This window comes from Odocoileus virginianus, chromosome 7, assembly GCF_023699985.2.
Source record: "Odocoileus virginianus isolate 20LAN1187 ecotype Illinois chromosome 7, Ovbor_1.2, whole genome shotgun sequence".
Classification (NCBI taxonomy): Eukaryota; Metazoa; Chordata; class Mammalia; order Artiodactyla; family Cervidae; genus Odocoileus; species Odocoileus virginianus.
Window position 1 is genome coordinate 45254591 of NC_069680.1, and position 26396 is coordinate 45280986.

At 39.0% G+C, this 26396-nt stretch overlaps 1 long non-coding RNA gene across 3 annotated transcripts in view; it reads right to left on the bottom strand.

Annotated features, from left to right (window-relative positions):
• LOC139035922 (uncharacterized) overlaps positions 1 to 22664 on the bottom strand; it is a 395918-nt gene extending 373254 nt beyond the window's left edge. For 2 of the 3 annotated variants that reach the window (XR_011488575.1, XR_011488573.1), the window contains exons 1-3: positions 22387 to 22664; positions 21182 to 21333; positions 14052 to 14198 (exon numbers count right to left, since the gene is read on the bottom strand). This is a non-coding gene — a long non-coding RNA (uncharacterized lncRNA). The remainder of the gene's footprint in view (positions 1 to 14051; positions 14199 to 21181; positions 21334 to 22386) is intronic. The other variant, XR_011488574.1, reaches the window with a different exon arrangement.
• Positions 22665 to 26396: the final 3732 nt, after the last annotated feature.

A 26396-nucleotide genomic window follows, 5' to 3' on the forward strand; every position in this document is an offset into this window, starting at 1 on the left:
TATCTCTCTCTCATTAGACTGTAAGCTTCATGAAAGGAGAAACTACACCATTTTTGCTCACCATTTTCTCCTTAGCAATCAAAATGATGCATGGCACATAGAATGAATGAATTACTAATCATTTACACATAACTGAATGAATAAAATTCAACCAGAAACTGATGATTATATTTTTTAAAATTCAGTTATTGATATTTGTGACACTGACTCTCAATAGGAGAAATGTTATCAGATCAGAGAATAAATGCAGTCTACACCACCTGTTAGCCAGGTAATCTTTGGAAAATCATTTAACTCAGCAGCATCATTATCATAATAATAACTGTTTTCAATCACAGGGTTATAGATAAACTGTCAATTGCTATACAAATGTGAGACATCTATTAGCAAAACTTAAAGGTGTTTTGTACAAAAGCCACCAAAAATTGCATAAGAACAAGTAATCAATGTTGAAAAAAGCCTAATGACTTCTTCCTATAGGGTTCAATTTTACTTTTGTTAATAAGGATCCTTAATCAAATGACACACTAAAACAGTTATGAAATATTCTTTAGGTACCCAACACCTTGCAAAAAATAGCTGTTTGTTTCCTATCTTGTAATCATGATCATAGTTAAGTGGGTGATATCAGTCCTTTCCCCATAGTTAAGAAAACTGAGCTTAACTTGTTCAAGGTCACAAGCTAGTAAGAGATGAAGGAGGATTCCAACACCTGGCTTCTGTGACTTCAAAACCTATCTATGCTTTTGGAAGTCTGGATAAATTTAAAGGAGACATTTTATCAAACAAAAGCAGCATTTTACTTTTTTATAGGGGATCATTATTGAAACCTGAATTAGTAACCTAGGAAATGACCTGCAAGAAATATTTCAAACACCAAAGGAAAAAGCATAGAGACTTAGAGCCTATATCCAGGAGACCTAATATATGAATGGCAGATATTTTAGCATGATAAAGGGATATAGGTGAGTGGAGGTAGTATTTAGCTAAAGCAAAAAACGTTTCTGACATAATGAACAACTTGGTTCTGTGGATTAAAAAAGCTCTCTGATTTCAAGGCCAGGAATAAGGGGCTGGGGGGAAGATACTGAGGCATGCCATAATAAAATCTTTGATCTCTTTAGAATAAAGAGAAAATCTTTACAAGCTACCAAGCAAACAACAACAACTACCTACACAGGAAGAAAAAACTCAGGCTAACATTTACAATATTGGAAGTTAACACCAGAATCAAATCTATGGCTAGGAGTGGACTGAAACCTAATGCTATGCCCTAGAAGGGTAAATTCCTAAAAGGAAAACTCTAATAGATATTTAAATTATAATAGCAAAATCTAGGTATTAGTCTTGGGGAAAAAATGAAAACATTCCAAAAGTTTAATGGTAGCAAGAGGGGAAAGAAAGGTGAGAGAAGTGAAAGTATTTTAATAGTCTCATCCTGTAGGGTAGGGAAAACTGGTCAAACAGAGCATCAGACAGTAAGTGTACCCCAAGTCAGGGATATAGTTGGGTTTATTCACCTGGTGGAAGATGACCATTTAAGGGGAAAGAAAAAGAATGAATACCAACTTAAACCAGCTAGGTTAAGAGAAAGGAAACAGAAGAAACAAGAAAAGGAGTAGGCTCCTGGGTACACCACGTGGAGAGGGACATAGGAAGGGGGGTTCAGGATGGGTTGGATACAGGTCTACCTGTGGCCGATTCACGTTGATGTATGCAAAAAAAATCACAATATTGTAAAGTAATTATCCTCCAATTAAAATAAATTAATTAATTTTTAAAAATAAAAAAGAAAAGGAGTAATGAAATGCAAAGATTGAAGAAAGTCATTACTTTGAATGTGAGTAGACTGAAATCTATTAAAAATAAAGATTGTTGGATTAGGTTGTATACATTTTGCTATTTGCAAACTTCTATTTAAGTTGCTGTGATAAAGATGGAAAATAAAAGGATCAGCAAGGAGATATCAGACAAATGCAAACAAAAGGAAAACAGATATGGCAACATTAATATCATATAAGGTGGAATTTAAGGTTAAAACATTATATAGGATTGAAAGCATCATTGCCACTGCCAAGTCGCTTCAGTCGTGTCCGACACTGTGTGACCCCATAGACGGCAGCCCACCAGGCTCCTCTATCCCTGGGATTTTCCAGGCAAGAATACTGGAGTGGGTTGCCATTTCCTTCTCCAACGCATGCTGTCACTTCAGTTGTGTTCAATGCTGTGCGACCCTATGGACAGCAGCCCACCAGTCTCCTCTAGGCAAGAATACTGGAGTGGGTTGCCATTCCTTTCTCTGAAAGCATCACTATGTGGAGGTAAAAAACTTAATTAAGGAATTTAGTGCTCCAGGAGTTGGTGATGGACACGGAAGCCTTGTATGCAGCAGTCCATGGGTCACAAAGAGTCAGACATGACTGAGCGACTGAACTGAACTGAACTGATATGTACCAAAAAATGACAGCTAAATATGTGGATCAAAAACTATTAGATACACAAAGAAAACTTGAAAAATGCCATTGAAATAGGGGATTTCAATACAATTCTTTTAGAACCTAGTGGTCAAAAGTAAGTTAAGGTTATAGAAGAATTTAATAATACAGTAAACGAGCTTGATTTAATAGCTAATTAAATCAATAGATGAACTAGTGTATACTAGTTTTTGGAAGCCAATTGTGAGTCTCTCATCCCATCTCCATATTCAGTGTTGTCACATTAGTAACTAGAAATAGGTCATGACAGGTGTATATACACCATGGAAAACAGAAATGCTATAATTGCTACAAATCATATCAGAGATTTGACTATTAAATGTTTGTCAGCACACCACTGAGTCTCTACATGAATATTTACTTTCAAATAGAGAATACAATTTTTCTTGTATATCCACTGAACATTTTGAAAAGTTAATCATGTACTCAACTCAAAAACTTAACTGATTCCAAAAGCAAAGATTTTTACAAACTATAGCTTTTGATCATATAATGAAACTTGAAATAAGTGACAAGAATTACCACTGAAAAAATTTAGAAACATATTTCTAATAAGTCTTATTTCAAAAAAGTACAATGAAAGAGAAATCAGAATCACTTAGAAAGCAAAAAGAGAAACTTTTTTTTTTTTTTTCAGAAATCTATGGGATAAAGGGAAAACTCTATTTCATAGAAATATTATACCTTGAAATACCTTTATTATTAAAGAAGAATGAGCAAGGAAGAACAGTGCAAAGGGGCTAAGTACTAATCTTAAGAAGTTGAGAGATAAAGAACCATAAAATGAACCAAGAAGCAATGAAGAGAGAATAAAGATAAAAACTGATACTAATGAAATAGAAAACAAAGAATAGAAAGGATTAAAAACAGACAAAGAAATCCATGAACCGGTTCTTTGGAAGAAAAAAAAATGGATAATTTTTTAAGCAGGCACTTGAATAAAAAAAAAAATGAGAGTAAAAATAGAGCAACATTAGAGTTGAGAAAAGAAATATAACCACAGATGTAGGAGAACTTAAAAGAATACAAGAGAATATATCACATACATATTTTTAAGATGCATTCAAAACAGATTTGAAAATGTTTTCCCTAAAAACACAAATTCCTTAAATTGACCTAAGAAGAAATGGAAAACTCAAATATTCCAATCATCATAAAATTGGAAAGGCAATTAAAAGCTCACCTGCAAAAAGGCATCAATACCAGATGGGTTCATAGCCGTGTTTTGCTATCTTTGAAAGAATAGACAAATATTTAATCTATTCCATTCCTAGGAGGGAGGTGAAAATTTCTTCAGTTAAATTTTAGAAGATAAAATCATTGTAATATCAAATCTGATCAAAGTACTAGCCAAAAAAGAAGAAGAAAAAGAGGAGGAGGAGGAAGAGAAAGAACACGGTCTCCTGGATGTAAACTCAGTAAGGACAGGGATGTTTATGCATAAATGCTATAGCCTTTGTGCCCAGACTGATACATGACACAAAGCAGGTACTCAATAAACATCTTTTCAGTGAAGAATAAACCAGTTCTCCTTGTGAACATAGATGCCAAAACTAAAAATAAATATTTGCAAACAGAATGTGATGACACATCAAAGTATTTATATCATATCTTATTGTCATAGAGTATTTAATCAGTATTACAGAGGGAATGATATATAATACCAACATTCTTTATTATTTCTGTGAAGCATCTAGAAAATTTAGTAAGTAAAAAAAATAAAACAATGAATATAAGCATTAAAAAAGGAAAACAAAAATGTTATTCTTGATATATGTCTCTATATCTAGAAGACCAATTATCCTGGAGAAATTTCCATAGGAATTATTAATTGATAAAATCCAAATGCACTGAAGTGGGTATAATATCTCATTTTCTAAAACAATGATGAAAACAAACATGCATGGGAAGATATACATAAGGTTATCATATTGGATTATCATGTGGCAGGGAATAGAATCAAGAAAGAACAGGAAATAAAATCCAGGTGAAGTTTAAAGCAAAATATATATATAAATTAACTTATAACTTAAGTTCAAATTTTAATCTTATTAGTAAAATGGATCTTAAAAGATGCATTTGTTTACTTTCAATGGATTGTGTTGTTCCAAGGAAAGGTATAGAATGAAAAATTAAGAGATCACTCTTCCCAACTCCAACTCGAGGTGGTGAGATGCAGGTCGAGAGCACAAGAAGCACAGACTTGAACTCCAATGTCTGTGCCTCCAGAGCCCTGGCCTACTTTGCTGCACAATCTTTCTCTGCAGCTTTCTATGGGGAATGCCCTCTAACTGAGATTCATTAGTCATAAGAGGGTATGGACAGACTAATCACAGGTAAATGCTGCTTGATTAGATTTCTCCACCAATGGGCCCCATCAAGGGCTGGTTTCACTCCTCTATGTTGCTGTTCCAAATAATTGCATGATTAAAATTTTTGATTGTTTACTTTCTCTAAGGTTCCTCTAATCCCACTGCTGCATACTTAAGGAACTAGAAGTCAGTAAGACTACTGAAGAGCCTTCATTTTAAAGCAGCATTTCCCACTCTCACCCCACTCCTGCCCACCAAATACCATCACTCACTTGACCATGGTAATTGAATAAAAGTAGTTCACTGAACACATTCAGAGAGGTGCTTTATATGACATATGATTGAATGAACGTACTTAGAAGAAGAGAAAAACAGTTCTTCTGATGTGTCAAATGATGTTAGAAATGTTCATTATATTTTACCTGCAGTTCAGTTCAGTTCAGTCGCTCAGTCATGTCCGACTCTTTGTGACCCAATGGACTACAGCACACCAGGCTTCTCTGTTCATCACCAACTCCCAGAACTTGCTCAAACTCATGTCCATTGAGTTGGTGATGCCATCCAACCATCTCATCCTCTGTCATCCCCTTCTCCCTCCTTCAATCTTCCCTAGCATCAGGGTCTTTTCCAATGAATCAGTTCTTTGCATCACATGGCCAAAGTATTGGAATTTCAGCTTCAGCATCAGTCCTTCCAATGAATATTCAGGACTGCTTTCCTTTAGGATTGGCTGATTTTATTTCCTTGCAATTCAAGGGACTCTCAAGAGTCTTCTCCAACACCACAGTTAAAAGCATCAATTCTTCAGTGCTCGCTTTCTTTATAGTCCAACTCTCACATCCATACATGACTACTGGAAAAATCAAGGTAAACTGCAAGTGAATCAAGGTAAATTGGAAGTGGTCAAAGAGCAGATGGTAAGAGTGAACATTGACATTTTAGGAGTCAGTGAACTAAAATGGACTGGAACAGGCAAATTTAATTCAGATGACCATTTTATCTACTACCGTGGGCAAGAATCCTTTAGAAAAAATGGAGTAGCCCTCATAGTCAACAAGAGAGCCCAAAATGCAGTTCTTGGATGCAATCTCAAAAACAACATAATGATCTCTTTTCATTTCCAAGGCAAACCATTCAGTGTCACAGTAATTAAAGTCTATGCCCCAACCAGTAAAGCTGAAGAAGCTGAAGTTAAATGGTTCTATGAAGACCTACAAGACCTTCTAGAACTAACATCCAAAAAAGATGTCCTTTTCATTATAGATGACCGGAATGCAAAAATACGAAGAGATACCTGGAGTAATACAAAAATTTGGCCTTGCAGTACAGAATAAAGCAGGGAAAAGGCTAATAGAGTCTTGCCAAGAGAAGACACTGGTCATAATAAACACCCTCTTCCAACAACACAAGAGAAGGCTCTACACATGGACATCACCAGATGATCAATACCAAAATTGGATTGATTATATTCTTTGCAGCCAAAGATGGAGAAGCTCTATACAGTCAGCAAAAAGAAGACTGGGAGCTGACTGTGGCTCAGATCATGAATTCCTTATTGAAAAAGTCAGACTTATATTGAAGAAAGCAGGGGAAACCACTAGACCACTCAGGTATGACCTAAATCAAATTCCTTATGATTATACAGTGGAAGTGACAAATAGATTCAAGGGATTAGATCTGATAGACAGAGAGCCTGAAGAACTATGGATGGAGGTTCATGATGTTGTACAGGAGGCAGTGATCAAGACCATCCCCAGGAAAAAGAAATATTTCACCTTATGAAGTAACAAAGATGTTAGAGATAAATCATCTTAATTTATTAAGATCAAAATTATATGTTTCATCTTATATTTTTGGTATACATTTGGGTAAAAATATTTTACTACAAGATTTTTTTACTCTTTATCAGAAAACCTCTAACTATTAAGTATATTTATGATTCTGGTATAATACCTCAATTATTCTTCTATTTATTTTCACTGTGGCATTACTTAAAAATCTCAGTTCACAAAAGTCCATAGAATAAAAGTTAGAAACCACATGTTCTGTGTCTTGAGATATCTGGATATTCTTAAATTGGAATAATCCAAAAAGTATTTATTGTTTCATCATCACAACCACCTCTTTCTTAAAGAAACTTAGGGCTTTGATTGTTCATCTTCAATTTATAATAGTTCTTCTTTGTTTTTTAAACTAAGATACAGCTCTGAAAACCAAATAAATATGTGGTTTTGATTAAAATACTTTAAGCAATAGCTAGATTAATGATAGACTAATTAGTTTATTAAAATTATTGAACTAACAATTAACATTCAAGAGCAGGTAAGGCAGGGGTAAAGAATCTGCCTGCCAATGCAGGAGATGTAGGAGACTTGGGTTCAATTCTTGGGTCAGGAAGACACTTTGGGGAAAAAAATGGCAACCCACTCCAGTATTCTTGCCTGGAAAATTCCATGAACAGAAGAGCCTGGTAAGCTAAACATTCCTTGGGGTCACAAAGAGTCGCAACTGAGCATGCATGCCCTCCTCCTAGCACAATAATATTCATCACCCTCAACTACCCTCATGAAATCAAGAGAGACCTACAAGGAGGGATTAGAGAGAAAGTGAGCAAGTTTGGAGCCATTCTTTGGCAGTTCCCACATTACAGCAGAATCAAGCCCTGCTGTAATCAGGTGAATCAGAATCAAGGTGACAGGACAGAACCTACCACAATAAAGGTAATTCTTTCTAAAGATCAATATATCTGATCTATATCCTTTTTTAAAGTTTGACTTCTCCTATTAATATGAATTTAACCCAATTCTTTGTAAAATAGTATCTAGGTTATTTCATAGTAAAGATACATTTGCCTCTGCCTTCCTCATACAGCATGCATGCATGCTAAGTCACTTCAGTCATGTCTTAACTCTTTGCAGCCCTGTGGACTGTATTCCACCAGGCTCCTCTCTCCATGGGATTCTCCAAGCAAGAATACTGGAGTGGGTTGCCATGCCCTTCTCCAGGGGATCTTCCTCATCCAGGGATCAAACCCACATCTCCCATGGCTCCTGTTTTGCAGGAGGATCTTTTACCACTGGGTCACTGGGGAAGCCCTTCCTCATATTCAGTTCAGTTCAGTCGTTCAGTCATGTCCGACTCTTTGCGACTCCATGAACTGCAGCACCCAAGGCCTCCCTGTCCATCACCAACTCCCGGAGTCCACCCAAACCCATGTCCATTGAGTCGGTGATGCCATATAATAAGCAATAAATAGGAAAACATTGAAATCACTCTCTTCTAGTCTCCAAATTTCCCCTTTGTCCACCAAAAGGATACAGATAGACAATTCAATCCATCCTGACACAACACATCATTGTTAATAATGAATACCCAGCTTTCCCCCACTAGAGTATAAATTTACATTAGAGTGTAAATTCGGTGAAGTCAGAATCCTTGTCTATTCGGAAACCCAATGCCATCATATCCTGAGCTTTACAGAGTTCCTGGAATGTAATAGGAACTCAGTATATGTGAAACAAGAAGAGGGGAGGTGTGAGGGGAGGCAAGAGGAAAAAAGGAAAGAAGCAAGTCAGGAGACAAGCACATACATAATAATAAGTGATGGCTTATTATTCAAAAAGTGGTTGTATTATTGCTGTCACTGCACATATTATGAAGGGGGTTGTAAGTCTATTTGCCTGCATTTACAAAGACTTCATTAGCCCTTTAGACGTTTTTTGTTGGGCCTTAGCCACAACATAATCCTATTTGCAGGCTAACATCTCTGAAAGAAATGTACTATGGTTTCTGTTTATTTCTTAGCTAGGTCTAGGGTACCCACATTTTTTCCCCCCACATTTTAGAAGATGACAAAAAAAAAGTTTCTCTGAAGCTATCTGAACCAAGAACAGCAAGTTCTGTTTTTATGTGGGAATGGATTTTCCATTAAAGGGAAAATGCACTATTTCACACAGTTCGGCAAAACAGTATTTTTTAATTTATATGTTTAAATTTAGAGCACTGAAAGTCCAATTTAAGAGTGTTTTCTGACCATGGAAACATCATCTTCACTCAGTTATGAAGAAGGCCAATTTTCATCGACTTCACACTTTCACTCTCAGTACTGTGTCCTTATGAGCTAGGAAAACAAGCAAGACCATTCTATTAGCCTTTAACGTTTCTCTCACAGTTCAAGTAATCAATTAAGAGTATTATTCTATTTTAGCACATTTTCAGAAAAGTTATCATACTCAAAAAATATGGCTATTTGTCAACCTCCTCTTTCCTCTGTAGCAAGATGAATTTCCCTCTGCCTTTGCTCACCAGAAACCCTTTCTCACTGTGTGAAGTCATTTTAAACTGAAGGGAGTAATTCTCCATTTCTGTTGATTTTAACCAGGAATGGAATCTATGAGTCAGGGGTGTCAGCACTTTCCTATCACTTATCCATATCAGATATCACATATCAATTATGGAAAATTCAGAGTCTGGATTTGATCACACAATTCATATCAACATAGGCTTTCAGGCAGTCACCTGCAATTAATTAGACTGCTTATGTGAGTCTAAAGTTGTTTTGTCATTGCTGATCTAGCAATGGCCACCTGAAAGCAGTGAAGTCAATTAGATTTCTTAAGATTCACTTCAGTTCTATTAATCATTCTTATTTACAAATCATTTTATCCCAAGGATCAGGGAGAGGCTACTCAAGCAATCTTCCATACTCTAGAATAATAAAATATCATATTCTTTGTGCTGATGTCAGCAGTCAAGTTAGGAGCTAATGACCAGGTACAAGCTTAAGTAATAGATGTTGTATGTCCTGGGAAAGACATGCAGCTCCATTTATATTCTGTAAAGTTGTAACCAAACTCCATATTCTGAATTGTACTATCCTTCCCCAACCCAGCCTTTCAGAGATCACAATTGCAAGGTCTGTTTAGAGCTTGTGTGCGTGCTAAGTTGCTTCAGTTGTGTCCAGTTCTTTGCTACCCTATGGACTGTAGCCTGCCAAGTTCCCCTGTCCCTGGGATTCTCCAGGCAAGAATACTAAATTGGGTTACCATGCCCTTCTCCAGGGGATATTCCTGACCCAGGGATAGAACCTGTGTCTGTAATGTCTTCTGCATTTGCAGGCAGGTTCTTTACCACCAGAGCCACCTGGGAAGCCCAGAGCTTGTGTAAATACAAGAAAAACTAAGTCACAAGAGGTTGGTAAGATTATGTTATTAGAAATGTGAGTAAAGTTGGTCTGGGTCAAAGGAGATCCTAAGAAAAAAAAAAAGAGATGGTATGCATCTAGCCCTTCCAGCCAGGTTGATGGAGCAAATACTGCTGAAGGGTGGAAGATCCAGGGTGGGAACACTTGAAATTGAAGAGAGGATGGGGAAGAAAGAGAAACTCTACTTCTGCATCTTGGTTCTAGCTATTTAGGAGCTATTTTATTCCCACTGGTGAGTGAACTGATGGACAGTAACATACACAACCAATGATACCTGTAACCAGATGGGTATCAGCTTTTGGAATTTCCAGGTATTTGGCTGGTTCTATTAGACAGAAGTTGGGGTGTAGAATAAAGTGAGTCACCTCAAGTATCAATACCCCAAACCAAAAAAAAAAAAAAACCAAGAAAAGACACTCCAATACCAAGAAAAATCTCAAGTCAATCTTAGTTACAAAATATTTGAATCTGTGACTCTAGAACTATATCCACTGTATCTTTTCTAGTTTCCCCTTCCCATCATGTCATATTATGTATTAGAGGTGATAAAAATCCTGTCATGAGATGAATGCTGCCACGCTCCCTGACCCCCCTGTTGTAGAGAAGAGGGGCACAGATATTGCATGAAGCCCTATTTCTCCCTCCAGGACAGGCTCATGACTCATAGCTTACCTACCAGATTAACATGATGGTATATGAAGATTTAAAATCTTACCCATATTTTTCTGTTTTGCCAAATACACAACACAGTAAATCAAATAAATGGATGTGCTCAGTGTTCCTCTCCCCAGTGCCAAAAGCTCTTTTCCTTTTGAGAGGGCAGCTTTAAGAGTGGGACATTGCCTTGGCTTCCTTTCAAATCTCTCTGGTCTCTCATCAGAGCAGTAGAAAGCTAGAAACTGTTACCAGTTTTACCAGGTCCAACTAGACTGCAGGAAAGAAGAACCAAACAGTTGAACCAAATAGCCTACAACACTCAGAGTTCTCCTGAGAAGCAGAATCATTTACATATATACATATACATATATATGTGTATGTATGTATATATGTATGGGGGAGAGGCTTTCGAGGTGCTGCTAGTAGTAAACAAACCGCTTGCCAATGCAGGAGACATAGGAGATGTGGGCTTGATCCCTGGGTTGGAAAGATCCCTTGGAGGAGGGCATGGCAACCCACTCCAGCATTCTTGCCTGGAGAATCCCCATGGACAGAGGAGCCTTGTGGGCTGCAGTCCATTGGGTCACAGAGTCGGACATGACTGAAGTGACTTAGCACACATGCACATGTGTGTGTGTGTGTGTGTGTGTGTGTCCGTATACATGGAGAGATATAGACAAATATAGGAGATATATATACACAAAAACATATGTATCCTATATGTGGGATACACCTGTATATGGTTTATATGGTTCCAAATTAGGAAAAGAGTACATCAAGGATATATATTGTCACTCTGCTTATTTAACTTATATGCAGAGTACATCATGTGAAATGCCAGGCTGGATGAAGCAAAAGCTGGAATCAAGATGCTGGAAAAAATATGAATAACCTCAGATACACAGAGGACACCACCCTTATGGCAGAAAGTGAAGAAGAACTAAAGAACCTCTTGATGAAAGTGAAAGAGGAAAGTGAAAAAGTCGGCTTACAGCTCAACATTCAGAAAACTAAGATTATGGCATCTGGTCGCATCACTTCATGGCAAATAGATTAGAAAACAATGGTAACAGTGACAGACTTCATTTTGGGGGCTCTAAAATCACTGCAGATGGTAACTGTAGATATGAAATTAAAAGACGTTTGCTCCTTGGAAGAAAAGCTATGACCAACCTAGACAGCATATTAAAAAGAAGAGACATTACTTTGCCTACAAAGGTCCGCCTAGTCAAAGCTATGGTTTTTCCAGTAGTCATGTATGGATGTGAGAGTTGGCTTATAAAGAAAGCCGGGCACCAAAGAATTGATGCTTTTGAACTGTGGTGTTGGAGAAGACTCTTGAGAGTCCCTTGGACTGACTGCAGGAGATTCGACCAGTCCATCCTACAGGAAACCAGTCCTGAATATTCATTGGAAGGACTGATGCTGAAGCTGAAACTCCATTACTCTGGTTACCTAATGTGAAGAACTGACTCATTGGAAAGGACCTTGATGCTGGGAAAGACTGAAGGCAGGAGGAGAAGAGGACGACAGAGGATAAGATGGTTGGATGACATCACTGACTCGATGGACATGAGCTCAAGCAAGCTCCAGGAGTTGGTGATGGACAGGGAAGACTGGTATGCTGCAGTCCATGGGGTCACAAAGAGTCAGACACAACTGAGCAACTGAACTGAACTGATGGTATACCCTATTTTATATATTTCAAAAGATGCATTTTGAGGAAATGGCTTATTCAATTATATGAGCTGATAAGTCAAAAATCTCTAATATAGGGACTTCCCTGGTTACCAATGGTGAAGACTTCACCTTCTAATGCATGCGGCATGGGTTCCATTTCTGGTCAGGGAGTTAAGATCTTATAGGACACACAGACAAAAATCTAAAACATAAAACAAGGAATATAGTAATAAATTCAATAAAGACTTTAAAATGGTCTACATTAAAAAAACCTTTAGAAAATAAAATAAAATAAATCCCTAATATAATACCATTAGTCCACACACTTCAGTTAAAAAAAAATATAGTCCCTAGGGCAAACCCACAAGCTAGAAATGCAGGCAAGAGGTGATGTTATAGTCTTGAGTTCCAAATCTATACAGAAGGCAAGTAGGCTGAAAATTCCAGCAAGATGTCTATGTTCTAGTCTTAAGGCAGAATTCCTTCTTTTCCTGAAACATCAGTTTCTGCTTTTTAAGGTCTTCAACTTATTGGATGGATCAAAATCACATTACAGAAGTTAATATCTTTTACTGAAAGTCAACGGGAATTGTGAATGCTAATCACATCCACCAAGTACCTTCACAACAGTATCCAAAATAGTGTTTGACCAAACAACTGGACACCATACTCCAATCAAGCTGACACATAAAATTTCATGATCACCAAGTCCTACTGATGTCTCAAAATGCAGACCTTCTAGAATTTAATTATTTACCCATAATTTCACCAGATTAATAAATAGATAAGTTTTATTATTTTAAAATAAATTCAAGAAATATCAAAAGAATTGTTTCATAGTCCTTTTAGGAGTACATGAAAAAATTATGTCACAAGTAAGCTTTGCTGCTGCTAAGTCACATCAGTTGTGTCCAACTCTGTGCTACCCCATGGACTGCAGCCCACCAGACTCCTCCGTCCATGGGATTTTCTAGGCAAGAGTACTGGAGTGGGGTGCCATTGCCTTCTCCGAAGTAAGCTTTAGTGTTGTTTAATTTTAAAAGCTCTAAAATACTGCAGCGTTTTTCATCATACATACAGGAATAAATCTGTAGGATGCTTTTGAAAGCATTTTAAGGTCAGATATCCAATGCCGTATCACAACAGAAGTACCTGACATGAACTGAAGCAACACAGGCAAAATCAACACATACATAATATCTACTACACCAGAAACTTGAGGGGTTTTTTCCCTTTTCACATGAAAGAGAAATCCAACGTTTTTTCGGGAGTTTACATTCACTGGGGTTGCTTTGATTTCAGAAAGATCAAGAAAAAAGTCAAAGTACTTTATTTTTGCCAAAAATGCAATAATAAGTAGAGAAAATGTGGGACTTATTTATTCTATGACACCACAGATTCAACATCCTACTGTTCTAAAAGCCCCTTTCATTTTTGTTACCAAACACTGTCACATACCTGCGATGTCCTAAGCCCTCCCTTATGTGCTGGCAATACAGAGATTCCCAGCATCATAGCAGGGATCCTGAGAAGGAATTGCTTGTGTTTATAAAAGAACTGTGAAGCAGAGAGATAACATTTTTTTCTCTGCATAAAGGCATAAAAATTGCCTAAATGGCTACCACCACCTGCCAGATAGGTGAATCTGCCAAGCTGAGACAATGTTTGTGTGTTCAGGAATATTTCTCTTTGAAGTATACCTACCTCCTGACTTACCATCCACATTCCCAAATCCATTGTTTTTCTCTCTCCTGGTCTCTTAGAGTGTCTCCAAAACCTAGCACAGATTATCATTTACTTTTGTTCATCTATTTCTTGTTTACCATGGTATCCCCTCTTCTGGCACAGGGCCTAGAAAAGGGCAAGAGATTCAGTTGTTTGTTGAGTGAATGAATGAATGGCATTTCACAATTACATATACTCTAAAGCCTGACCTAAGCCAAGGGTATGAATAAAACTATCCTACACCCTGACCACGGAGAAGGCAATGGCACCCCACTCCAGTACTCTTGCCTGGAAAATCCCATGAACGGAGGAGCCTGGTAGGCTGCAGTCCATGGGGTCGTGAAGAGTCAGACATAACTGAGCGACTTCACTTTCACTTTTCACTTTTATGCATTGGAGAAGGAAATGGCAACCCACTCCAGTGTTCTTGCCTGGAGAATCCCAGGGATGGGGTTGCACAGAGTCGGATACGACTGAAGTGACTTAGCAGTAGTGGCACACCCTGACCAGAGAGACATGCCCAACCATGGGCTGTCTGTTTCACTAGCCCCATCTTTGAAACATGCCATGCCAAGAATAGTGGGAACCTTTCTTAACCTGACAGAATTAAGCTCTGTTGACCTATGGCATCCACTGTATGTCATAAATTAATGTCTTTCTCACACACCTAGAGTGTTCCCTATTATCCTCAGGAAATCTGAGGAAACCATCACTCAGTTCCTCTTCTGTGTTCAGCTGAGGATGGCTGGATGGAGGTACCCTCTCCCATGGCTCAGTGCAAGGCTTCCAGAATGTATAAGTGCAATTACACTGACCAACTATGGATAACTACTCTTCACTGTTGGCTATTTCCCTACATTTCCCTCCATCCTGTTTAACCCTGCTCATTTTAATTCTGCAGAGATGGCAGGAACATTCAACTCCATCGTTTGAATGGGTCACTATGAGGTAACACCTCTTCTCTCTTAAGTCAAAGACCACTTTGTCAACTATTCTACTGCATCATTATGGGGCCTTGGGCAGGAATTCCATGCTTCCAGTCCCTTCTTAAGAGTAGCCATGTTCTTCATGCAGTTTCTGATATTTCTGAGTTAATCACAGAGGACAGGCAACGTCAAGAATTTTAGAAAATGAGGGAGGTGGGGTGAGCCTAGAACCCCTCTATCAAGTCTGTCGCATTGTATGCAGCCATCGGACTTAATTCAGGTTCAGCCAGAACACCGGGTGGAGGAGGGAGTGGGCAGTACCAAGTGTTCCCCATGCAAGGGCCGCCTGCTGGCCAGCTGAGTCACCATCTTATTTTCCTTTCATCATTCTCCTAAGAAAAACAGAACTCCCTCTCCCTATGTTATGCTGCTCTCAGTAGGAGCCCAAACCTCCAAGCAGCTGGGACAAGAAGGTGAAAACAAGGATGCTTGATCACTTTAAGGAAGCCTTGAAATAAGCAGAAATAAGCCTGCTTCCTTCTGCTTCCATTAAATAAAAAATGGCTCAGCAGTTTGCTTATCAGAATACAACTTAGCTATTTTCTCAGCTATTTTACCATTTTTGTCTTTCAACCATTCTTTTAAGACAGAAGTGACAGGAACAGTGCAACCTATGTGTCTCTTCAGGAACAATAAGTAGAGAATTATTATAGATACATGAGAGGTACGCTTTTCATGTATCCCCAATGGTGTTACTGAATTTCTAACGTTTAGATCCTCATTTAAAATCCCAAGTAGTAGACAAATAACAGTCTAGAATGGTTTTCTAATGTCATGCCAAATACTTGTGGCACTACGTGATGCTGATAAATAAAACAATCATTTGGTCAGAGTTTTCTTTCTGTGTCAGAGATGTTTACCATTGCTTAACAGGTTTAAAAATAAAAGAACAGTCCTATATTGCTGTTCCTATAGATTGCTGCAATCTATATTTATCCATTCCTCTCAAAAACCTAGTCTGCTGTGGGTATGTGGACCAGACCAAGTAGGTCCCCATTCAGCATGGGTAATGGGGAAAAATGAAATCACGTATACTTCCACACTACTTAATGACTTTTCTCTTCAGAGGAACTATTAGAAAAATAATGTATTTGATCATCTAAACAATACTTATTAAACATAATGTATAATAAATATAATAACAGTAAAAGCAAAGACTATGGGTGAGCAGGCACCATTCTAAGTATTTGTCATGTATCAGTTTATTTAATACTCACAAGACCCCCACTCCATGCAAAGAAGCTACTATTAATGTCACTTTACATATTAGGACACTAAGGCACTGAGCAGCAAAGCAGCGTATCTAAGGTCACATGACAAGTAGGTACAGTCTTCCCTTGGTATCTGTCAGGGATTAGTTCCAGGGCCCTCATAGATACCCAAATCCACAGATGCTCAAGTTTCTGATATAAAATGGCAGAACCATCCACCCTCCTTATCTGCAGAACCAGTGGATAAGGACATTCTGCAGATAAGAACGACTGTGTTTTGAAACAATATTGAAACAAGGATAGGTGAAGAATAGCACCCCTTGCCACTAAATTTTCTATTAACACTTAATTAAACCTTGGCTTAGGAAAATTTTCTCAAAAAACAAAAAGAAAGAAATTCCATACCTGAGGCCAGGGCTTCCCTCTCATTTGCAGTTTGTGTGTTACGACAGATTGCATCTGCCTGCTGACAAAGTTCAACTGAGGCTGTGTGTGAAAGTCATTCAGGTGTGTCTTTGAGACCCCGTGGACTATAGCCCCTCAGGTTTCTCTGTCCACGGGATTCTTCAGGCAAGAATACTGGAGTGGGTTGCCATTCCCTTCTCCAGGGGATCTTGCTGATCCAGGGAGCGAACCTGGGTCTCTTGCATTGCAGGCTGAGCCTTTACCATCTGAGCTACCAAGGAAGCCCTCAGCTGAAGCTAGTTCTCACTAAATATTCACGCTATAGGTAAAGAAAACTGCTATCTTTGCCTGTGGGTTGTGCTACCTGTGGTGGTTCTATATTCTTTCTTCATCAGAAACAGAAAAATTGAGACTTTTGAAATCCCCAAGTTTCCCCCAAACAATTATTCTAGCCATTACCATGTCTCAACCCAAAAACTTATTGAGGAACCAAGTTGCTGGTTCATTCAAATAGTCCTCTCCCCAGTGCCCAGGAGTGGCCTGCTACACCACATGACTTCTCTGGCTTAGCTGAGCTCAGCAAAAATGGTTCCTTCCTGGGGCCTTGCTTCTGGAACACTTAAAAGCACAATTTAGAAAGAGTAGTAGCTTTAAATACAGTTACACACTGCTTCCTTCACTAGGTGCCAAGGTCTTAATGAATTTTAAGTGAGTCTTTTACCTAAATCACTTATACAGACCACATTTTAAATCCTAGCTAAAATTCTAGCTAACAAATGGCCTCAGGTTCCAATACGTACAACAAAGAAAATTTATAGCACTTTAGCTTGTATTTTAGTTCCTACTTTCCTTCAAAGATACTGAGGCTAATTCAATGAAGGATTCTAGATACCCAAGTTTTTAAAACAATGGTCCATTAAGAACTGGAAACAAAGCAACACACCCTTTCTCTCCCTTCCCCCATGCCCATCTGCCCCTGGACCCTAGAGATGGAAGTATCTCACAGATGATGTCCTGGGTTTATGAAAGTGAAAGGATCAGAGAAGTTTTAGACTAGTCCTAAGTATATGACTTGTTGCAGAGACCCACACGTATTTGTCTAGAAGGACACATTAAGAAGTTTCACAACACAACAAACTTCATAATCAATAATAGTTAGTTTGGATATTTACTGTATGCCAGGCACCTTTCTAAATGCCTTACATATTTTAACACATTTAGTCTTCACTGGGAATGAGATAAGTACTTTTATTATCATACACATTTTACAGAGAAGATCATTGAAGAAGGGAGAGGATAAGTAACTTGCCAAGGTCACATAGCTTCTTAGACGGGGAGCCAAACATCTGGACCCAGGCATTCCAGCTCTGGCTTCCCAAGTAGCACTAGTGGTAAAGATGCAGGAGATGTAAAAGATGCAAGTTCAATTCCTGAGTTGGGAAGATCCCCTGGAGGAGGGCATGGCAACCCACTCCAGTATTCTTGCCTGGAGAATCCCATGGACAGAGGAGCCTGGCAGGCTAGGGTCCATAGAGTCACAGAGTTGGGCACAACTGAAGCAATTTAGCACAGCCACTATATCTTAGCCTCCTCTCAGAGTGGAAGTTTTGTGCTGAATGCCCTCGTCTTCCAGGTCTCAGAGACGAAGAGAGAAACAGTCAGCTACTTACTTGCCTGGGGGGCTGTGGGAAGGGTAGGTTTCAGAAAGCTCAGTTCTGGGGTCTCTTGTTTGGTTTTGTTTTGGGAGAGGACCATTGTTACTGTTACTGAAAAAAGACTCCTTATAAAAACTAGCATAATGTTTGTCTAGCAGAGAACCTTTGGACACATTTATCTGACTTTCCAGGGTAGAAATAAATAAGAGTTGGGACCTGCATTTGCACTTATAGTTCTGACACTCTAAGAATTCAATGAATACCACAAGCATCAACACAAGTCACAAATGATACAAGCAAAGCAGTGTTACCTGGAAGGTGGGTGATTTCTAAGCCTCTTTTATCCCACTACATCCAACCAATATGGATTTGTTGATAGAAACATGTCAGTTTCAACCTTTTCAGTATTCCTGACATTTACTTAGACCGGAGGAATGGAGAAGAAATATCACTGTAATCTACAAAAACGATCAAATCATTGCAGTACCATCTCCACTGCAAAGTTTCAAGCAGGCAAATTCCATTCCTCCTTGGAAATCCAGCACAATTCTGGCACTTTCAGAGCCTAAAATATAAATCAGAGTATAATGAGAGCTGGTGTCTATTTATCTTGTTCACAAAAGTGTTGCAGGTGCCTAGCAGATAGTAGGCACTGAATATACTGACTGAACAGTAATGAATGAATGAGTTGGGAGAAAAGAGCCCTGTGAGTCTGGTTCCATTCCTGCTTTGAGAGAAGAAGCTAAGACCTATTCCAATTTATTCTAGAATTGCAGCAGGATATGCAACCTGAAACACAGAAGGCAAGGAAAATCTTTGCTCAAATATATACCTCTAAGATTATTTCAGTAGCCACAAGGCTTGCTGACTATAGACCAGCATTGGCCAGAAATTAAAAGTAAAGGCCTCTGCCCACCCACAATATTTACCGCAAACCTACTTGCAAAGTAATTTCGTGTAATTGGTCTTGAGGATCAGGCTTAAATTCAAATCTAAACACCACTAATTATGAGCTAAATTTTGAAACTCTCTTAACTTGTTCTCTCGTGTTTAAAAATCAGGGTAATAATTCATACCAGTTCAGTTCAGTTCAGTTCAGTCGCTCAGTCGTATCCAACTCTTTGTGACCCCATGAATCACAGCTCACCAGGCCTCCCTGTCCATCACCAACTCCCGGAGTTCACCCAAACTCATGTCTATCGAGTCGGTGATGCCACCCAGCCACCTCATCCTCCGTCGTCCCCTTCTCCTCCTGCCCCAAATCCCACCCAGCATCAGGGTCTTTTCTAATGAGTCAACTCTTCACATGAGGTGGCCAAAGTATTGGAGTTTCAGCTTCAACATCAGTCCTTCCAATGAACACCCAGGACTGATCTCCTTTAGGATGGAATGGTTGGATCTCCTTGCAGTCCAAAGGCTGGGAAACCAAAAAATTCATGTGTCTTGCTTTGTTGCAATGTTTGCTTTATTGTGGTAGACTGAAACCAAACCTGCTGCAGTATTTCTGGGATCTGCCTGTATTTTCATAAATAAGTTTCATAATCAGAAACACAAAGAGAATCATGGCAATGCTGATTCCAACCTCCAGGGCTAGTTCCTGAAGGCCCGCTTCAGAACTTTCACTTGCTTTTCAGACAAGAGTAGAAATAATTGGGCTGCAGTAGGTCTATTTTTATGTAATTATTCTGAAGAACACTCATTAAGTTGGGAAGATTCTACCTTACCCATCTCCATGGGTGTGCTAAATGAGGACAGCAGGGTTTGTGAAAAAGCAGTCCTGAGCTTTTAAAATCACCACCTTTCATACAATAGTTGATTTCTTACCTGTTTCAGCCTGGTCTCAAAGTCCAAACTTAAAAGAAAACCAGCCATTGGTAGCTCAACTTTAATAACAATTCTCTACAGTGTCAGAACTATATTACATGCTCAAAAAAGTCCTTATAAACATTTAAATTCACATCATAAAAGCAATGTCGGTCATTAAACTATGGGCTTATCTGTCCACTGGGGGGACATTTGTCTTTATAATGAGTCTTTAAAGTGCAGTCCAGAGTTTGAGGCAGACTCGTGCAACATATGATTCTGCAGCTGGGCTCTTTTGTATCCTGAGATTTGCAGTCACCTCAGCGGCTTTCACAGATGCAACTGGTTTAGGGCAACTAGAAGGGTTTCCACACCAAAGAGGTTAGCTCAAACCCCAGATCTGCTGGTAGACTTCACTTCATTTCAATATATTTCCTTGTCTCCAAAATGTGTGGGTTGGACAAGATGATTTCTAAGGTCCTCCAGAAGCCTCAAGCTCTAAGGCTTCTTCTTCTACCCCACCTCACTCCCCATCCCATACACACATCACTTCTTCCTTTCCCATTGCACTTCTGGAAATGGGGGTAACTACTCAGATTGGTCTGATGATCAGACTCCACAATATTGATGGGGCCACATTCCCTGCTGAGCAGGGGCTTCAAGCAGTGAACTCACACTTGGGAGTGGGATGAACCTGCAGCAGCTCTCCTTCCCTGCTCTCAGCCATTCAGCTAAAGCAGAAAGTTGGCCCAGTGGTTGTTTTCTGCACTTCTCTGTCTCTCTTCTTTCCTGTTCACAGCAGAGCCCAAGTCCGTATGTAGCCTAGGCTGTTTTAGGCATTGGATTGTAAAACACTTGCGTTTTTTCCTTGCAATCTCTCTCTCACCTCCCTCTCTCTGTAGTTCTAGTCCCCTACTGCTGGTAGATAAAATAGATGGGTTATAACCATCTGGGGGAAAGTGAAACATTCCTATTAGCTTTCCCAGAGTTCTACACACTGAGGCCTCAAGCCCAAACCCACTTTCAAACATGTAGCTCTGTCAACTTACTTTCTGCATGTACCACATGGATGTACCTTCCCAGAGAACCATCCAGAAAGGCGAGGAGCTGGGCTGAAACTGGCAGAAACTCTCATTTCCTTGGCTCTCTCATTCTAGTTTTACCAATGATGCCGTATCGACAAGACTGCTGGGAGAATACCCTTTGATTACAGAAACAAATACAGACAAGTATTTTATCAGAAGTTAGCTTATACCCTAATTAATATACAGTTTGCATAAAATAGAAACTATTAATCAGACAAAATTCTTTTGTCTGAACTAGTTAGCATGACGTTCAAGCCTCTTTTTCTCAGAGTATATCCAGCTCTATCACTTTCTTTTATTGTCTGTCTCTCCCTGTCACACACACATACATACACACGCTGCAACATAACCATGTAGGTATATCATTGCATCACATTGAGAGGGACTGAGAATTTACTCCTTCCCAGACAAGCCACCTGAATCAGAGAGCCTGCTTGGAAGGTCCAAAGAAGAGATAACACAATTGGTCCCAGTTTTTCCTGTCCACAGCCTACATATACACCTTTTAACACACACACAGCATTTGGGTTGCACACCCTAGCATTTTCCCAACCAGTGGGGGCTGTGCATCTCAGATTGAGTTACTTCAGTTGTGAAGTCTGACTTCTTGAGGACATGCTCCTGGTCTGAGAAAACATGCCGGCCAGAGGCAGCTGCCTGCTTGCCCGGTGGCACTTGGAACACCCTCCTCACTAGCCAAGTCAAACTGAACTCCCTTCCAACCTTTCCCTGAGGGCTGTGACTTATCATTAATGAAGCTTTCTAGTTCCTTAGCCTTCCATCCTGTCACAAGAATCCTATCATTTCCACACCATTGACTGGAGCCTAAACGCTGCTTTGGGTATAGAAGAAAAAGAAAAGAAAGTTGAAAAAATATTCAACTGCCACCTCCTCAGGCAGTTATGAAAAGTCAGCTGAAAGATTATGTCTGGTTTCCCAGAGAAGAAAGGAGAAAGAGGAAAAGACAAAAGACATTCAAGAGCTATCAAATTCCAGAGTACCTTCGGTAAGTCCTTTCTTGCCCTAGTGATAAGGAATGCAGGCTGTGTTGAAGATTTCTCATTTTCCCTAACACTCCCTGAGTAATTCTCAAGCTGTTGTCATTAAGTGACTGATGTTTTCTAATGCACAAACACTTTTATAGTAATTAGATACGGGAGACTTCTTACCATTCCAAAGTCGTCATGCTGGAGCCTAGGAGAGGAAGCTGAGGAGTCTCTTCAGCGACAGTGGCTGCTCTCTTGCACCATCTTCCTTTTCAAGCAGAAGATGAGGCCCAGGATATGATGACAAGGTAGCAAAAACCCAGGGCAGAGCTGGCTCTCCAGAGGATGCAGAGAGGGAGAGCTGTGCCAGGAACTACCCTCTGCACCACACCAGAAGAGAAAAGGAAAGATGTGAATTCTATGCCTTAGAGACTGTCCCATCTCACCTCAGTGCTGGTCCAAGGTTCTTGGTGACACTGCATTCCTAAGGGTGACATGCACTAAGTCATTCTTTCTGTAGTAATCACATGTGTTTCTTACCCCATCTGGTTTCCTCAGCCTGCAAAGGCAAACACAAATACCTAGACCTCCTGTATATAATCTGCTTCCCCAGCCAAGACGGGTCCCAATGATTAAATTTATTACATGTTGTAAAAATATTATGTGTGTATGTGTGCTTAGTCACTCAGTTGTGTCCAAAATATTACATATTCAGAGGAAAATCCTCAATTATGCAGAATGGTATATGACATAAAATTCCTCTCCTTATCACCAGAGTCCCCCAAATGCCTTTACCACAGGTAACCACATTTCATAGTTTATATCCTTTAAGAAATGATTTACAAACATGCAATGGATTCTATAGATGACACTTCTTAAAATATTCAAATGAGAATCATACAAACCACACTGTTCCATTGCTTGCTTTTTTTAACTTCATGTATTTGAACATTTTTCCATATCAGTACACTCAGATCTAATTCACTCTTTTTAAGAACTGAATATTGTCTGGGCAGACTGTAATTTAATGAGTCCTCTTGTAAGAGACCGTGGGGTGACTATCCATTGCTTATTATTACAAGCCATGCTGCAGTCAAATTGTTTGTACATATATCTTTGTGTATCTGTGCAAGCAGATCTTAGAAGTAGAACCCTACACTAAAAAAAAATATGTACATTGTAAATTTTGGTAGATGAAGTCAGATTGTTCTCAACAATAATTGATGGTAAAGTGTTTGCTTTTCTACAACCTGGCCAATGTCAGTATGCACTACTAAGTGAAAATGGTATTTAATGTTTAAATCTCCATTATAAATCTTCAGTGCACATTTACAATGCCTTATTTGTACACACACAGAAACACATTTCCTCCATGAACTACTTATTCATATCCTTGATTCATTGTCCATTTACTCTTCTTGATTTGTAAGAATATCCACATATATGAAATGATAATATCTTTATCATATGCATCCATTTTTCCCACTTTGTTCTTTGAATTTTTTTACTTTGTTTACAAGTATTGTTAACATTCTAAAGTTTTATATATTTTTAAACATAACCCATTTATCAACTTTGTGCTTTATAACTTCTGGGTTTTGTGTCAGACCCCAGGAGTTTCCCCACTCCAAAATTATATTTTTTAATTAGTGATATTTTCTTCCAGTACTGTCATTCCTAATTCTTTAAGTATATATGTTTTAATAACTTGGGATTTATTTTGGTTTAAGACATGAAGTAAGGATCTAGCTATGCATTGTTTCCAAATTTCCAGTTGTCCAAACATAATTTATTACAAAATCTAATTTTGCCTTACTGATTCTAAATACTATCCGGCATGTCAAATCTGAAAACAAATTCAGGTCTAATTCTAGACTCTGTAATCTGTTTCATTGATTTTCTATTTCTACCTTGATTATAAACTTATTTAATTACTCTAACTTTATTATGCATTTTAAGAGTTGGTAGGGTTAATCTTTTCTTATAATCTTCTTTAGTGTACCTTATTCTCAAGCTGGAAAAGTTGCTGGCAGACTCCCCCTTCAGCAGTAGCAGCTTGGGTTTTTGATGCCTATTTTTCAGTTCTGTGAAAAGTACCTGATTGAGTCTTTTGGTTGTGCAATGCCCACCCACGGCTCTGGGGAGGACATAAATGCAGACCCAAATGCAGTCTGCTCCAACTGAAGAAGCCAAGGGGTCTGTTTAGAAACTAAGTTGGGCAGATCTTCGAACAGATCAATGTTTCTACAGTTTACATAGCCCACAGAGAAATGCTTCTTCCCTAAGTGCAGACTTATAATGTTGTGTAACAACGTGCACTCGAGTTCATGTGTGAGAGTACAGTGTCTCTGTCAGCATTTGTGTCAAGAAGTTGCAGAGATGGGAGGAGGAGCCAGCATCACAGAGGAGCCTGTGTGGAGTCCTGACGCTCTCTTTGCCTACAGGGCTGGTGATAAGTGTCAGTTACTCGGTCGTCCGACTCTTTGTGACTCCGTGGACTGTAGCCGCCGCAGGCTCCTCTGTCCATGTAATTCTCTATGCAAGAGTACTGGAGTGGGTAGCCATTCCCTTCTCCAGGGGAGCTCCCCAACCCAGGGATCAAACCTGGGTTTCTGGCATGGCAAGCAGATTCTTTACCGTCTGAGGCACCAGGGAAGCCCCAGAGAGAAGATAATAAAGAGCAGGCAGGGACTGGTACTGTCTATCCTCAGCCTGGGCTCTTCAATCCACAGTTGGGGTCATGAACAACTGACTTAGGAAAATGCATACAGTTAAACTTCAGGTTTCTGATTTATTCTAGAGCCTCCAGAGAAAACCTTATTCCTGTGGTTATTTTTATCTCTGCAGTTCCTATAAGCCCACACTGTCCTTTCAACTCTACCCTCCTCTGTGTAGATTAGCTGATCAAAGCCCCAACCCTTCTATGCTGCCCTTAGATGGCCTTTGGAGGACTCATTCAATTTACAGATTTGGGAAGACCCTTCTGTCACCCTACAGACAACTTTTTAATGCCATTCTCACTTAAAGCTACCTACTCCTTAAGCACCCAGGAAAAACCATCTTTTGGCTCTATTGCCCTTTGCCCTCCTGAGTTCACTAATCCATCGCATAAGCATTTAGTAAGCACATGTCTATCATATACACAACCTCATACCATGAACAGTAGAGATTATGATGATTAGCTTTCATTTTATTTTGAAATAATTTCCAAATGCATTACTTCATCTAATCCTAAGTAGAAAAAAAAAGGTCTATCTCTTAAAATAAATTTAGACTCTTTGGAAAGCAATATATTCCATGCCAGTGTTAAAAACATAATAAACTTGATACGTTTGTTATGTTTTACAAAATAAGAAAATTAATGGGAGCTAACAGGAGGTCAGCTTAACCTTAGAAGGATTCTTAGAGGAGTTGATTCAGAGTACTTTTTCTTTAATTTTAGAGATGAATATAAGTGAATTGTTTAAAGTCAGTTCTCATATAATCATGGTATGGATACTTTGGAAAATGAAACACCACTATACTGATATTATTAGCATGGATAAGAAAAACTAGTGGAATAGAGTACTAGTGTATACTAACTACTAATGTTTAGTAGTTAGTATATTAATATATTAATATACTAACTACTGACTACAAACATACTAAAGTTTCCTTTCATTAATTTTTCCTTATATGCTATAGGTAAATATACAGGTATGTCTATCTACATATATAATTTAATATTCTGATTTTTAGATAACATTAGGGCTTCCCTCAGAGCTCAGTTGGTAAAGAATCCACCTGCAATGCAGGAGACCCTGGTTCGATTCCTGGGTCAGGAAGTTCCACTGGAGAAGGGATAGGCTACCCACTCTGGTATTCTTGGGCTTCCCTTGTGGCTCAGCTGGTAAAGAATCCGCCTGCAATGTGGGAGACCTGGGTTCAACCCCTGGGTTGGGAAGATCCCCTGGAGAAGGGAAAGGCTACCCACTTCAGTATCCTGGGCTGGATAATTCCTATAGTCTATGGGGCCGAAAAGAGTCGGACACAACTGAGCAAGCGACTTTCACTTTCAGGGTGTGATTATGCTAACTCAGAGTGTTGTTAACCATCATTCTAATTCTTGTATCACATTATAGTGAGTGACTATATCAGATGTACCATATAAATATTACTCTATCACTAAACATACAGAGTTTTCCAACTTTTCA